Consider the following 16,400-nt stretch of genomic DNA (forward strand, 5'->3'; position numbering starts at 1 on the left):
GGGGTCGCCCTTATGCACACCTCAGCAGAGTCCCAGAGACAGATAAAGTAGATACAACTTCAGGTATTGGTTCTTCTGAGGGCTACAGAGACCCACAGGTTCTGTGATCATGGCAGATGGAGTTCAGTGCCATGTCAGTTGGCTCTACTTTGGAGTTTGTGTTTCTGTGTTACTTTTACCAGATCTGTAGTTGGTGCTGGGGTTTAGTATATACCCAGGGGACCTGAATCTCTGGACTGACCATGTGATAGCCAGGCCCTGAGCCTGAACAGACTTGCAACTCCTACACTCTGGTTTATTGGACTTACCCCACTCAGCTAACATGGAGGTGAAGAAGATCAACCACCACACCAGGGAGCCAAGAGTGCCTACAACTGAAAGCAGGAGACTTGCATCAAGCATCCATGTGGAATCTAAGCCCCTTCTTGATATAGATGTGGAGTGGACACAACCATTCTAAGGTCCACAGGATGGAGGAATAGAGTATGGATTAGAGTGGACTTACTGATATTCTATACATGAACTATTGTGATTAGTAATCGAAGAAAATGCGGCATTGGAGTGGAGAAAGTGGCCATGGTGGCTGCTGAGGGTAGGGAGTGGGAGGAAGAAATGTGATGTGGGGGCATTTTCGGGGGTTGGAGTTGTCCTGGGTGGTGCTGCAGGGACAGTTACCAGACATTGTATGTCCTCCCATGGCCCACTGGGTGGACTGTGGGAGAGTGTGGGCTATGGTGTGGACCATTGACCATGAGGTGCAGCGGTGCTCAGAGATGTATTCACCAAGTGCAATGAATGTCTCATGATGATGGAGGAGGATGTTGTTATGGGGGGAGGAGTGGGATGAAGGGGTGGAGGTATATGAGGACCTCATATTTTTTTAATGTAACATTAAAAAAATAAAGACAAAAAAAATTCACCTGTGAAGTCATCTGGTCTCAGGCTTTTCATCTTTGGGAGCTTTTTGATGACTGTTTCAAACTTCACTAGTTGGTTTGTTGAGGTCTACTATTTCTTCAAGGGATAGTGTAGGTAGTTCATAGGTTTCTAGGAATTTGTCCACCTCCTCTATAGTGGATAACTTTTTGGTGTTCAGTTGTTCATAGTATCCTTTCATGATATCTCATTTCTGTGGAGTCCATGGTAATTTCCCCCCTCTCATTTCTGATTTCATTTATCTGCATCTTCTTTTTTTTTTTTTTTTTTTTTTGTCTATCTAGCTAAGGGCTTCTCAATTTTGTTGATCTTCTCAAAACACCAACTTTTGGTTTCGTTGATTCTCTCTGTTGCTTTTTGTTGCTTTCTTCTCAATTTCATTTACTTCTGCTCTGGTTTTTACTATTCTTTTTTTCCTTTGCCTTGGCTGGGGATTAGTTTACTGTTCTTTTTTCAGTCCCTCCATGTGTGCAGTTAGCTCTTCAATTTTAGCCCTTTCTTCTTCTTTAATATAAGTGATGAAGGCAATAAATTTCTCTCTCAGCACTGCCTTTGCTGTGTTCTATAGGATTTTATATATTGTGTTCTCATTTTTATTTGTCTCAAGATATTTGCTGAATTTTCATGCAGTTCTTCTTTGACTCACTGATTATTTAAGAGTGTGTTGTTTAATCTCCATATGTTTTTGAATTTCCCCTTTTCCATCCATTATTGATTTCCAGCTTCATTTCTGTTATGATCAGAGGACGTGTTTTGTATAATTTCAATCTTTTTAAATTTATTGAGACTTCTCTTGTGACCCAACATATGGCCTATCCTGGAGAAGGATTCATGAGCACTTGAAAAGAATGTATAGCTGATGCTGTGGGTGCAATGCACTGTTAGGTCTACTTTTTGTGTCATATTATTCAAGCTCTCTGTTTCTTTATTTATCCTCTGTCCAGATGTTCTATCCAATACTGAGAGTGGTATATTGATGTCTCCAACTATTTTTGTGGTGACATCTATTTCTCCCTTTGGTTTTTCCAGCGTGTGTCTCATGTATCTTGGGCACTAAGGTCAGGTGCATAAATATTTAGTGTCGTTATTTTTCTTGGTAAATTACCCCTTTTGTTAATATATAATGTCTTTCTTCATTTCTTATAACAGATTTGCATTTGAAATCTATTTTATGTGAGATTAGTATCACCAGTCCAGCTTTTTTGGGGTTCCTATTTGCATGGAATATCTTTTTCCAGCTCTTCACTTTTAATTTGTTTTTTTCCATAAATCTAAGGTAGATCTCTTGTAGACAACATTAGATGGCTCATCTTTTTATCCTTTCAATCAGTCTGTGTCTTTTTATTGGGGAGTTCAAGTCTTTAACATTCAATGTTATTACTATAAAGGTATTACTTCATTGATTTTTGTCCTTCAGCTCTCTGTTGTCATATCATTCTATACGTCTGTCTTCTTATCCTTTAGTTTACCCTTCCTAATAATCTTCATATCTACACTTTTCTTCAAATCTCTTGCCCTTATTTTTTCCTTTCAGGCTGCAGCACTCCCCTTTGTTTCTCTTGTAATTCTGGTCTTTTGGTACATGTTCTATCAGTTTTTGTTAGTCTGTGAAGACTGAACTCACCCTCATTTTTGAAGGGCAGCTTTGCTGGATATAGAATTCTTGGCTGGCAGTTTTTCTCTTTCAGTACCTTAAATATATCATATCACTTTCTTCTTGCCTCTTCAGTTTATGATGAGAGGTTGGCACATAATCTGATTGAGTTTCCCTTGTGGGGGTGCTTTGCTTTTCTCTTTCTGCTTTCAGAATCCTCTTTATGTCTGATATATGTTGTTCTGAATAGTAGGTGTCTTGGGATTTATTCTGTTTGGGGTGCATTGTTCTTCTTGGATATTGATATTTATGTCTTTCATAATGATTGAGGAGTTTTCAGTCATTATTTCCTCAAATGTTTTTTCTGCCCCTTTTCCATTCTCTTCTACTTCTGTGACACTGATAATGAAAATATTTGTGCATATTGCATTGTCACTCAATTCCCTGAGACTCTGTTCCATTTTTTGATTCTCTTCTCTTTCTATTCTCTCGTGTTTTCCAGTTCAGATGTTCTGTCTTCAAAATCACTAATTCTGTCTTTGAGCAATTCAAATCTGCTCTTATGTGCCTCTAATGTATTTTAAATCTCATCCATCATGTCTTTCATTCCCATAACATCTGTTACTTTTCTTTGAAGGCTTTCAAATTATTCTTTATGTTTACCCAGTGTCTTCTTAATATCCTTTATGTCTTTAGTCATATTTTCTTCAAATTCTTTGAATTGATTTAGGAGAGTTGTGTTGATTACTACTGATTAATTTTCCTAAATCCTTTATCTCTTCAGGATATTTGGTTTCGTCCTTTGACTGGGCCATCTCTTCCTGTCTCCTAGTATGGCTTGTAATATTTTGCTGATGTCTAGGCATCTGAATATGTTGGTAAATTTACTCTAATGATCAATTCCTCTCTCTTGCCTACTTTTTTTTTCACAGACCTTCTTTGACATTTGTCTGAACTTATTCTAAGTCTTTACAATTGCCCACCTTAAATTATCAAAATCAGGACAGGGTCTCACTAATGGGGTGCAGATTCTCTCCCAGAAATAAGAGTACAGAGAGAATCAAAAGTAGTTTTTGTCCATGCAATTTCCAGACCTGCCAGAAGGTGGCGCTTGTTGGCACATCTTTCAACAGAGGTGTTTCAGTCTCACCTTTCCTATGTTCCTGTGTTGAATCTCCAGAGTGGAGATTCAAAGCAGGCTCTGTTAGCCAAATTCACTGAAGAAAGAACCCACAACTCCACCGCCCCTTTCTCTTGTAACAGCTGACAGGAAGGAAAATGTCTGTTCCCCCTCTTAGCTGCAGTGAGCAAGGGGTTTTATCCCAGCTTAAAATCTTGGGGTAGGGGAGGCGAGCCCTTCCCTGCTGCTATGGGGGCTTGGTAACTCATATTTGTTGTTTTGGATTCTTTGTCTCTCTGTCCCTTACTCTCCTGGGAGTTATGTAGCACTGTCCTGGTCTGCTAAACCCCCAAAGCAGTTCCCTCAGACAGCTTCTGGCATTTTCTCCATTGTTTTTGTGTGAGTATTGAGCCTGCCTGATAGTCCTATGCCATCTTCCCACCTCTAATGTGTTTTTAAATCTCAACTATCACGACTTTCATTTCCATGAGCTGTTAATTTTCTACTCAGGTTTTTAAATCTTCTTTGTTCCCACCCAGTGTCTTCTTGATGTCCTTTAGCTACATTATCTTTCAACTCATTAATTTGATTTTGAAAATTTGTATGAATCTCATTGAAAATTAGTTGTCTCAAATCCTGTGTCTCATCTGGGGCTTTGATATATCCCTTTGCTTGGGTTACTTCTTCCATTTTCTTAGTATGGCTTATAATTTTTTGTTGATGTCTAGACTATGATGGTAAGTTTACCTTGATATTCTATTTCTCTCTCTTTCATAAGGATTTATTGATGGAGGGCTGTGTGTTATTGCCATTCTTTGATTCTTGGTTCAGTCTGTTCTAGGTCTTTAGGATTATCCCTGTTAGTTGCTCAAAGTTGGGCCCTGGACCCAGTGTTTGGATGCAGACCCACTTCCAAGGGCCTTGGGGAAGGAGGTTGTAAAGATCTGAAGAAGCCTCTCTTTCTTATTTACTTTTACTGTCTTCACATGCACTTCCTTGCTCTGCCAGCAGATGGTGCTATTTGGAAGCAGAAGGTGCATTTCAAAGCCTATGTGTTCACTGCAACACCAACCTCAACAGTGTGACCCAGGATCCTGCCTGGAGGCTAAGAGCCTTGCCAAACTTTCTTAGATGCTGTTCTCCAACCATTGCTGGTAGCCCCCTCCCTTTTCCCAGATAGGAAATAATTCCACTTCCCTCCGCATCCTCAACAACCAGTCCCAGTCAGTAGGGAAGGTGATTAGAGGGTCTGCTGTCTTTACACCCTTGCCAGCTCCCAAGGCAAGCAATGGTGCATCCCCACTTGGCCTGGCAGGGCTTGTGGGACCCAGCAGATACCAAATTAGTGGGTCAAGAGCTGAACCAGCCTTAAGCTGCATCCCTCTCTCCTGTTTCTTGGGGAGGTGGATCCCTGTGGCCCCTTTGGTCTGTAAGGACCAGCCTGAGGCCAGAGAATTCAAAATTGTCTGCTCTTAGGGTGGGAAAAATGTGCCAACAGCTGCAACTTCCACTCAGTCTTTCAGCTGAGATTTTTTTCCTGTGCTCCTCTCTCTGCTGGGTGGTGTCCAGCCTTCCACTGTGTCCTAAACCCCAGAACATTTTTTCCCAGGCCATTTCTGCCTGACCTCTAGCCATTTTTCAGGGAGAGAAAAAAGTCTCATGTCTTTCTATTCTACCGTCTTCCTGGAAGTCCCTGTGTAATTAATTTTTGTATATTAATCTTGTCCTGAAACCTTGAACTTACTTATTAGTTCTAACAGTTTTATTTGTGGATTCCTTAGGATTTTCTATGTACAAGATAATGCCATTTGCCCATAGAGATCATTTTATTTCTGTCTGTCCAGTATGGATGCACTTATTTATTTATTTACTTTTGTCTAATTGCTCTGAGTAGAACCTCCAGTACAATTTTTTTGAAGATTTATTTATTTCTCCCCCACCGTCCATTGTCTGCTCTCTGTGTCCATTTCCTGTAGGTTCTTCTGTGTCTGCTTGTATTCTCATTAGGCACTCCAGAAACCGATCCTGGGACCTTCCAAAGTGGGAGAGAGGTGATCATTCTCTTGTGCCACCTCAGCTACCTGGTCTGCTGTGTTTCTTATTGTCTCTCCTCTGTGTCTCTTTTTGTTGCATCATCTTGCTACATGAGCTCTCCATGTGGGCCAGCACTCCTACGTGGGGCAGCACTCTGTGTGGGACAGCTTGCCGTTACCAGGAGGCCCTGGGTATTGAACCCTGGACCTCTTATATGGTGGACAGGAGCCCAATTGCTTGAGCCACATCCTCTTTCCTAATTTGTTCTTGATTTAGGGAGAAAGACTTCTGTCTCTCACCATTAAGTATGTTAGTGCAGGTTTTTTATCATAAATTTTACCAAATGTCTTTTCAGCTTCTATTAAGATATTTATGTGAGATTCACCTTTAATTAATTCTAGGAATTTGTCTATTTATCAAATTATTGTCTATTTGTCAAATTATTGAATTTGTTGGCATAGAGTTATTGATAATATTCCCTTTTTCTCTTTTCTATTTCTGTTGGGTTAATAGTTGTATCCTCCCTTTCATTCCTAATTTTAGAAATCTGTCATGTATAATCTTACAGTTTTCAAGCCTAAAAGTCCAAAAGGAAGATGTTGGCAAGGCCATGACTTCTTCCAGGTTCAGTAGCATTCTGGTGTTACGTGGTGATTTCTCTCTCTTTTCTGGCTTCTTCTGACTTCTGTATTCTACTGACAACATCAGAATTTCCTGTCTTTATAAAGCCTCCATTCAGACAGATTAATGCCCACACTGATTCAATTTGGCCACACTTTAAAGTAAAAACATCATCAGAAGGTCCTGTTTATGAATGGGTGCACACCCACACAAGCGTGGATTAAGACGTGAACATACCATGATTCAGTGCCCAGCAGTCCACCTTCTGGACCCCAAAAAACATGCCCTTCCCACATGCAAATTACATTCACCCAACACAATGTCCCAAAGCCTTCATTCATTTCAGTAGCAGCTCTAAGTACAAAGGCTCATCAAAACTAGTTGTGGATGTGGCCTGTCCGGGGGCAACATTTCTCAACTTCTGTGGTCCTATGAAACCTGAAATAAATAAATAAGTTACCTGCTTCCAAAGTACGATTGTGGGGCAGGCAAGGGTAGACATTCCCATTCTAGAAGGGAGAAGTTGTAAGAAAAACTAGCATCACAGGTCCCAGGCAAGTCCCAAACCCAGAAGGGCATACTCCATGAGCTCCCAAGGGTGGAGAGTCACCTGTGGATTGATGCTTTGTCCTCTGGGCCTTTCTGAACACTTGGCAGTGGACATGCTGTCCCCAGATATCTGGGTGAAGACCCCACCCTCTCCAAGAGCCAGGACAAAAGGCTCTCCCCCTCCAAGCACTAGCTGATTCCTTTATGCTAAACAGTTCAGTCTACCTTTACCTCTTTCTTCTCCCATTTTACCATAAGCAGCAAGGAGCAAACTCCACTGCCTCTGCATTCAGGAGAAGGGCGTCACTTAGCAGGGAATGCTCTCTACTGGCAGCTTGGCCACGTCTCTGGCCAAATGCTGAGCCTCCCCAGTCCCCACCTGGCAACAGCCCACCCACAGTGCTTTTGCTGGACCACAATTACCTGCTTGATAAGCGGCTTCTGGCAGAAGTCCCCCATGTTTACCAGCTTTAAGGATTGGCTACTCGCTCTTACCCCTGCTTCCCCACGAGAAATTGAAATCATTGCTCCAGGTCCCACCCAGGGCAGAGGTCATGAAGCAAGGAAAAAAGTGTCTCAAACTACTGGACCTTAACGGTATCAGGCAATAACCACCTGGAGGTACAGTTACAAGGCATGGCCCCTGCCAGTGGTGGAGGAGGACACTAACAAAATGCTAACAAAAGCAGGCCCCGTAATCAGTGTCAGCATGGGGGCACCAATGCAAAGGCCCAGGTTATACACATCAATGTTCCTTGGGGCTAGCCTTACTTGGTAGCTTACGTGTGACCTGGGTCATGGAGCTCCTGCTGAATCCAAGGTCTGGCAGCCTCGAGGATGCTGGAGCAAGACTGCCTTTGCAGCAACTATACTCCAGGCTTAGCCACTGGAGCTTGCTGGAAAGTTATTAGAAGGGCTGCGCCCCAAGTGCCACCAAATCCAGATCCAACTGGGCAATTCAGACTATATACATTAAATGGCACACGTGTTTAAAGGCTACCAAACCTACCACCACCATAGACCAAATTTTGATGGCAGAGGAGTAGTCCCTGAGGTGTGCCAGTTAAACTCAAATTGGCTAATATTGCTATGCAGCACTAACCCACAGTGGGTCTTGAAAGGCTTGTGCTTTACAGGTAGGGAGACCATTCTAGATTTATCATCAGCTCAGAGAAACGCATGTCCTTCTGAGTTATTCTACTTAGGGAGAGAAGCATTTATGCTTCCCCATGAAGGCACTGGTCAAGCCCTGGTGGAATGCTCCCAGAAGACCCACAGAGGCTAATAAACCTTTGGGATAGAAGCAACAACAGAACAGGCTACAGAGAAATATTTCAAAGGGTCTCATGGCTTTATGCCATCCATCAGAGTGCTCAGCCCCTACCATTCCACTCCTGGGTGACCATCTTCTCAGCCTCACCACTGCCTCAACCCACGAGGTCACTGCAGGAAATTTCAGCTCTCAGGATGAGAAGCAACCATGGGGTCATCTCTAAGACAGCCCCAGTCTGACACTGCTGGAAAACCAGACTCTTAATTCTCCCCAAATCAGTGCCTACTCACAGCCAAGACCCCCGACCCATGCAATGCTAACTTGCTCCATGCCTGCTTTGCTAAGCATTCCCGAGACACTGTAGAGTGGCAACATCTAGCTGAGAAAACCTCTTGCTTTAAATGCAACCCTCATAGCTACATCCCCTGTTACAGAGCACCTCTTAACACCAGTCAGTGTGAGACAGCCTCAGCCTTTATATACAGAAGCTGGGGACAGGAGGACTGTGTGTTGTGATGCCTAAATTTGACCATGGCCTTCAATAATGTTACCTTCTCCTGCCCCACAGGAGAAATGCTCCTTGACTGGAATGTATTCTATGTGCTGAAGGGCTAGTCTCCATTTAACACTGTTGGCCTCAGGAAACCATGCCAATAGCAGGGCCAGCCTCCACATCAGCTCCCACACCTAGGTGCCTCCAACCACCACTGAGGCTCTAGTTCCCCAAAATAGCCCAAATTTGTACACTGGGCTGAAACCAGCACCTATTTCCTCAGGCACTGCAATTGCCGGCTTGTTATCAAGCTCAAAGGAGATTATTTCCTGCGTTAGCAGCCTATTGGTTGACCTATTAACCCTACTGCCAGACAGGAGGTATCCCCTTTCCATAACACTTGACTGTTCCCATGTGCAACACTTCAAAATACAATACCTGGCACCTGGCACCAAGGGTACTCACCCAGTGCTCCACATCTGCCTTGGTACCCACTGCACATGGTACCCATTTCATCTGGTGGGCCACAGGTCCTGCAGGCATGTGGCTTATTAACCAACCACCCCAAGATATTAGCTAGTCACTCAGAAAACCCCAACTCACTTCAGCTTCCCTAACTGGTGGTTTGGAGCTGTATGCACCCCAGAAAAATATGTTCTTAAACTTAATCTATTCCTGTGGGTTGAGTCCATTGTAAGTACTTTTTTGATGAGGTCACTTCAGCTAAGGTGTGGCCCACCTCAATCAGGATCATCTCAGTCCTATTACTGGAGTCATTTATTTATTTATTTTAATGTTACATTCAAAAAATATGAGGTACCCATATACCCCCCCTTCACCCCACTCCTCCCCCCATAGCAATAACCTCCTTCATCATCATGAGACATTCATTGCATTTGGTGAATACATCTCTGAGCATCATTGCATCTCATGGTCAATGGTCCACATCATAGCCCACACTCTCCCACAGTCCACCCAGTGGGCCATGGGAGGACATACAATGTCCGGTAACTGTCCCTGCAGCACCACCCAGGACAGATCCAAGGCCCGAAAACACCCCCACATCACATCTCTTCCTCCCACTCCCTACCCCCAGCAGCCACCATGGCCACTTTCTCCACACCAATGCCACATTTTCTTCAATAACTAATCACAATAGTTCATGAATAGAATATCAGTAAGTCCACTCTAATCCATACTCTATTCTGGAGTCCTTTATAAGCAGGATGAAATTCAGGCAGGAGAGAAAACCATGAGAAGTAAGAAGCTGAAATTCAATGGAACCCAGAAAAGAACTGAAAGGCCAAGAGAGGCCACCATGTGCACTGCCATGTGACAGAGGAGCCCAGGGCCAAGGATCACCCACAGCCAGGCCCAGAATGCCCCAGACTGTGGGGAGAAATCATCACATTGATGATACTGTGATTTAGACTTTTTCCTGGCCTCAAAAGCATGAGCCATTAAATGCCCATTGTTTAAGTCATCCCTCTGCATGGTATTTGCTTGAGCAGCCAAGGAAACTAAAACACTAACTGTGGCAAACTGAGATTATTTTATGAATGCCCAAAAGAGAAAGATTATGTTTGTAAACTAATCTATTCCTCTGGGTGTGATACTCCTTGATTGCATCAGATTCAGCTGAGATGTCTTTTATTAAATTACCTGTTGTGATTAAGGTTTTGATTCAATCACATCAGTAAGGCATGACTCAGGTTAAGTCCCCACCCCCCTGGTGGGCAGATTATAAAGGAACACTCACTCAGGAAGACACAGGGGCAGAGAGAGAGCTCTGTCATATTTGATCCTGGGGCCCCAGGGAGAGATGAGTCATTCACCTGAGAGTTTGCAGCTAAGCAGCTGAGAAAACCTGGAAAGAAATGAGCCCTATGCCAGACTCAAATAGGGAACCCTGAGAGAGAGCCCTAAGCCTGGAAGAAGCTGGACCCATGGAGCTTAAGAGGAAGAGGAAGTCCAGGAAGGAGAGACCAAGCAGAGAGCAGTGACCAGTTTGCTTCAACACATGGCAGCTGACGGGTGAGAAAGTAACCTTGAGTTGGACTTTTTAGGGCCTTATGACTACAGGCTTCTACCCCAAATAAATACCCTTTATAAAAGCCAACCGATTTCTGGTACTTTGCATCAGCACACCTTGGGCTAACCAATATACTAACCAAACACATGGTGTCTTTGTGGGCTGGATTCCCAATATGTGCACTTCTCCTTTTACCAACCCCCAGCATATCTGCCTCCATGCCCATACCTGGGGAGCCTTATTTGCTCCCACTGATGCATCCTGGCTGCACTGAGACTCCCACTCCAGGTTACACCAGAAAGACCACACTACATAACACCCACATGGGACCAATGTACCATATTCATCCTCATAATACTAGGAATAGGCCTGCTGCTCTCCCCTTCTGGGGCAGGGCTAGGTGCCACCACACTGCTCACACAGCCTAACACTAATTTCTCCACTACTCTAGCTACCTCCTTGCAAAACCTCCAAGAAATCTTAGCCCTGATGCAGCAATCCCATGAGTCCCTAACCCATAAGGTCCTAGATAACCATCTAGCTTTGAACAACATACTAGCCTAGCACAGTGGGGTCTGCTGCCTTCAAAGCATGAATCTTCAGAGCTCAGGGAGTGTTTAAGAGACCACACAGTCTCACCCAAGTTTTGCCAGCCTTCCCACACTGTCCAATGGCTTTGCTCAGTTCTCATGACTATATCCTACATCCTGGGGTGGCTGGCTAAGGATAGGGTTTCAAATCCTTCTCTGTGTACTCTCTGCATTTTCCTGGTCACAACTCTGTTTATTTACTTAAATATCTGAGCCATGCCTTCCCAGTAGTATTAACATTTCCTCAGTTCAAGGAACTCAGCCTTGGCCAATGGTCTAGGCATCATGAGGTCAACTGTCTGGGAACAAGTAGAGTATTAGTTATTTGCTACCTAGGCCTGGCCAGGGCTGCTCAGCACAGATAGCAACCCTTCCCCGTAACCTCAGCCTACAGCCAGGTCAGTCAACAGCACTTAACTGCCAAAGTCATTCGAAGACCCAATAGCAAACAATCCCATGAAAGTAAGGCAGCCCCACCTGAGCTCCCCTTAAATAGAAAAGACTGCATCCCAAATCATGCTTTACCCTTTACCAAGGCCTGGGATGGAGGAATGCTCTCTGCCCCTCTCTGGTTGCCCTCTCATCTTGAGGACCTATAAGTAATAAACTCATAAACTTTCTCATTGTGACTGTGTCATTGAAGCTGTGATGCCACCCAACCTTACGCAACTAGGGACACTTCCCCCAAGGTACCTGTATTAGTCAGCCAAAGAGGTGCTGATGCAAAGTACCAGAAATCTGTTGGCTTTTATAAAGGATATTTCTTTGGGGTAAAAGCTTATAGTCACAAGGCCCTAACAGGGCCTCACAGGGCTGAGCCCTCACAGGGTTAGTTTAAACAACAAAAATATACTGTCTCACAGTGTTAGAGGCATAAAAGTTCAAAACCAAGATGCCTGAAAAGCCATGCTTTCTTCCAGAGTTGGTAGCATTCTGGTGATGGCAATCCTCCATTATATAGTAATCTCACTCTCCTCTCTAGCATCTCCTTTTTTTTTTCTTTTGTTAAAAATTTTATGAAGTATATCACTCATACAGGAATATACATAAATAATAAGTGTATAGTAAAAATTGTGAACTTACAAAAAAACATGCATATCATCATAAAAAAGAATTTACCTGTGAAGCCAATTGGTCACGGGCTTTTCATTTTGGGCAGGTTTTTGATTACTGCTTTCATCTCTTTATGCATGATTGGTTTGTTGAGATCTTCTATTTCTTCTAGGTCACTGTAGGTTGTTCATGTGATTCTTAGAATTTGTCCATTTTGTCTACAATGTCTAGTTTGTTGTTTGCTGGCATACAGTTTTCATAGTATCCTCTTATTATCTCTCTTTTTTCTCTGGGGTCTGTGGTAATGTCTCCCCTTACATTTCTGATTTTATTTATTTGCATCTTCTCTCTTTTTTCCTTTGTCAGGCTAGCTTAGCATATGTCAATTTTGTTCATCTTCTCAAAAAACCAACTCTTAATTTTATTGATTCTCTCTATAGTAATTTTGTTCTCAATTTAATTTATTTCTGTTTTGATATTTATTATTTCTTTCATTTGGTTTAGTTTGGGACTAGTTTTCTATTCTGTTAAAGTGGAAGGTACGTTATTGATTTAATATCTTTTAACACTTGATTTCTTAGGAATGTGTTCTTTAATTTCCATATACTTAAAATTTCACAAGTTTTCTTCTGTTATTACTTCTAACTTAATTCCATTGTGGTCACAGAGCAGATTTTCATGATTTTAACCTTTTTAAATTTATTGAGAACTGTTCGATGATCTAACATACAATCTATCTTGGAAATTGTTTCATGTATGCCTGAGAAGAATGTGTGTTGTGCTTTTGTTGGGTGGAGTGTTCTATAGGTGTCTGTTAGGTTGAATTGGTTTATAGCTTGTTCAAGTCTTCTGTTTTCTTGTCATTCTTCAGCTTAGTTTTTCTATCCATTATTGAAGCCTACAAATATTATTGTTGAATTGTCTATTTCTCCCTTTAATTCTGGTACTTTTTCTTTTATGTCAGTGTATATATATTTATAATCATTATCCCTTCCTATGGATTGATGCTATTTTTTATCATTATAAGATGACCTCTTTATCTCTAGTAACAATTTTCATCTTAAAATCTCTCATCCAATATTAGTATACCTACTTCAGTTCTCTTTTGCTTAATGATTGCATTAATCAATATTTTTCATCATTTTATATTTATTTGTGTCATTAAATATAAAGTGTTTTTTGAAGGTAGTGTATAATTGGATCATGCTTTTTGTCCATCTTCCAGTCTTTGCCTTTTTATTGGAATGTTTAATCCATTCACATTTAATGTAATTACTGATAAGGTAGGATTTACATCTGTCATTTTGCTATTTTCTATATGCAATGTCTTTTTCTTCTGTTCCTCCATTACTTCCTTCTTTTGCATTAAATAGGTATTTTAAGTGAGCTGTTTTAATTCCCCCATTTCTTTTACTATATGAGTTAATTTCTTAGTGATTATATCAAGGATTACAATTAACAACATAACTTAAAACAATCTAGCTTGGATTATTTGCATCTTAATTTAAATAATATACAAAAACTTTGTTCCAATATAGTGTCATTCTTTCCTCCTCCCTTTGTGTTAGTACTGTCATACAAATTACATCTTTATACATTACAAACTCATCAACACAGTTTATAATTTACACATTTATCTTTTAGATCAGAAGGGTTGAAAAGACTTACAAAAATACATTTACATTGTCCTTCATACTTACTTATGTGGTTACCTTTAACTAGACTCTGTTTTTTTCATGTGGATTCAAATTACTGGTGAGTGTCCTTTTATTTCAACCTGAAGGACTCCTTCTTTGGTATTTATTACAGAACAGATCTCTCCAGAGAGAAATTATTTGTTTATCTGGGAATTCTTAATTTCTCCTCCATTTTTTTTATTATGTAGAAAGTATTTTTTTATTATTTTAATTACATCTCTAAATATCACTCTGAGTTTTCCTTACAATGACACAAGAGGTAACAATTAAATGAGAAAATCACCTTAGCCACTTAAAAAGTGGAAAGTCAGAATGACAATTAAACAACAAAAAGTAAAGAAAAGAAGAATAGCTGTGGTCTTTTGTATTGAAGTAAGAATTATTTTCAATAGTGGCTTTTTTTTTTTGGTAAACAAATTCCTTTTTTTTTACATGTAATTTATTTTTTTCTGTCTTTTTTTATTGAATTGTCTTTTTTTAAGGTACATAGATCATTAAAAATGTTACATTAAAAACATATGAGGTTCCCACATACCCCACACCTTACCCCCCGACACTCCTCCCACATCAACAACCTCTTTCATCATTGTGGCATATTCATTGCATTTGGTGAATACATTTTGGAGCACTGCTGCAACACATAGATTATAGTTTACATTGTAGTTTACACTCTCCCCCAGTATATTCAATGGGTTATGGCAGGATACATAATGTTCAGCATCTGTCCCTGCAGTATCACTTAGGACAACTCCAAGTCCATAAAATGCCCTCACATCTCATCTCTTCTTCCCTCTCCCTGCCCTCAGCAACTACTATGGCCACTTTCTCCAGATCAATGCTACAGTTTCTTTCATTACTAGTCACAATAGTTCTATAGTAGAATACCAGTAAGTTCACTCTAATCCATATTTTATTCCTCCATCCTGTGGACCCTGGATTGGTGATATCCACTCCACCTCTGTATCGAGAGGGGGCTTAGATCCCACATGGTTGATAGATGCTATTCTCCTGCTTGGAGTTGTAGGCATTCTCCGTTCCCTGGTGTGGTAGTTGACCATCTTCACTTCCCTGTTATCTCACCTGGGTAAGTCCAACGAACTGGAGAACAGGAGTTCCAACTCTGCTGAGGCTCAGGGCCCAGCTGGCATATGGCCAGTCCAGAGATTCAAGTCTCCTAGGTATACAACAACCCCACCACCAACCACAGGTTCAGTAAAAGTGACAGAAGAGGCATGTGTAGAAAGTTCACATCTGAGTCCAACTGCATCACACTCAGGAACACAAATTCCAAAGTAGGGCCCACTGACAAGGCACTGAACTCCAGAGCCAACTGCCATGATTGTAGAACCTGTGTGTCTCTACAGCCCTCAGGAGCACCGGTATCTGGGGTTGTATCTACTTTGGCTGTCTCTGGGATCTGCTGAGGAATGTGTAAGCATGACCCTCTGATGACCTCCTGACTCTTTTTTGAAGACTCTTAGCCATATAAACTCATTTGTCTTTACCATTTCCCCCAATTATATAAGGTCTTTTTCTAGTTGCATCATCAGTTAGTGACTGGTAGTAGTCCCTCCACAACAGGGACGCTCATCCCCAGGAGTCATGTCCCATGGTGGGGGGAAGGTAATGTATTTACACGCTGAGTTTGGCTTAGAGAGTGGCCTCATTTGAGCAAGATGGATTTCCTCCATTTTTGAATGATCACTTTGCTTGGTATAAAATTGTTTGTTGACAACATGTCATCCCACTTCCTTTTGGCCTTAGTGTTTTCTGATGTGAAGTCAGCTGTTAATTTTATTGAGGGACACTTACATATGATGAGTTGGTTTTTTCTTGCTGCTTTTAATATTCTTTCTTTGTCTTTTGAAAGTTTGTCGCTGTTGGGTGTTAAGTGTGGATCTCTGAATTTATCCTATTGGAGCTTGTTGACCTTCTCAGAAGGGTAGATTAATGTTTTTCATCCAATTTTGGAAGTTTCTAACTATTATTTCTTCAAATATTCTTTCTGCTCCTTTCTCTCTCTCTCTCTTCTCCATATGTTACTTACATTATTGGTATATTGGTACATTTGATGGTATCCCACAAATCTTTGAAGCTCTGTTCATTTTTCTTCATTCTTTTTTCTTTCTGTTCCTCAGATTGGATAATATCAATTGACTTATCTTCAGTTTTCCTGATTCTCTCTTTCAGCTCAAATCTACTATTGAATCCTTTTAGTGACTTTTCATATCCGTCATTTTACTTTTCAAGCCCCAAATTTCTATTCAGTTCCTTTTTATAAACTCTACCTCTCCTGGATATTTTCTAATTAATGACACATCATTGTCATACTCTTTTCTAATTATTTAGACATGGTTTCCTTTAGTTCTTTATATATTTATAATAATTGATTTAAAGTCTTAAGTCCA

Source organism: Dasypus novemcinctus, chromosome 9 (genome assembly GCF_030445035.2).
Source record: "Dasypus novemcinctus isolate mDasNov1 chromosome 9, mDasNov1.1.hap2, whole genome shotgun sequence".
NCBI classification, from domain to species: Eukaryota; Metazoa; Chordata; class Mammalia; order Cingulata; family Dasypodidae; genus Dasypus; species Dasypus novemcinctus.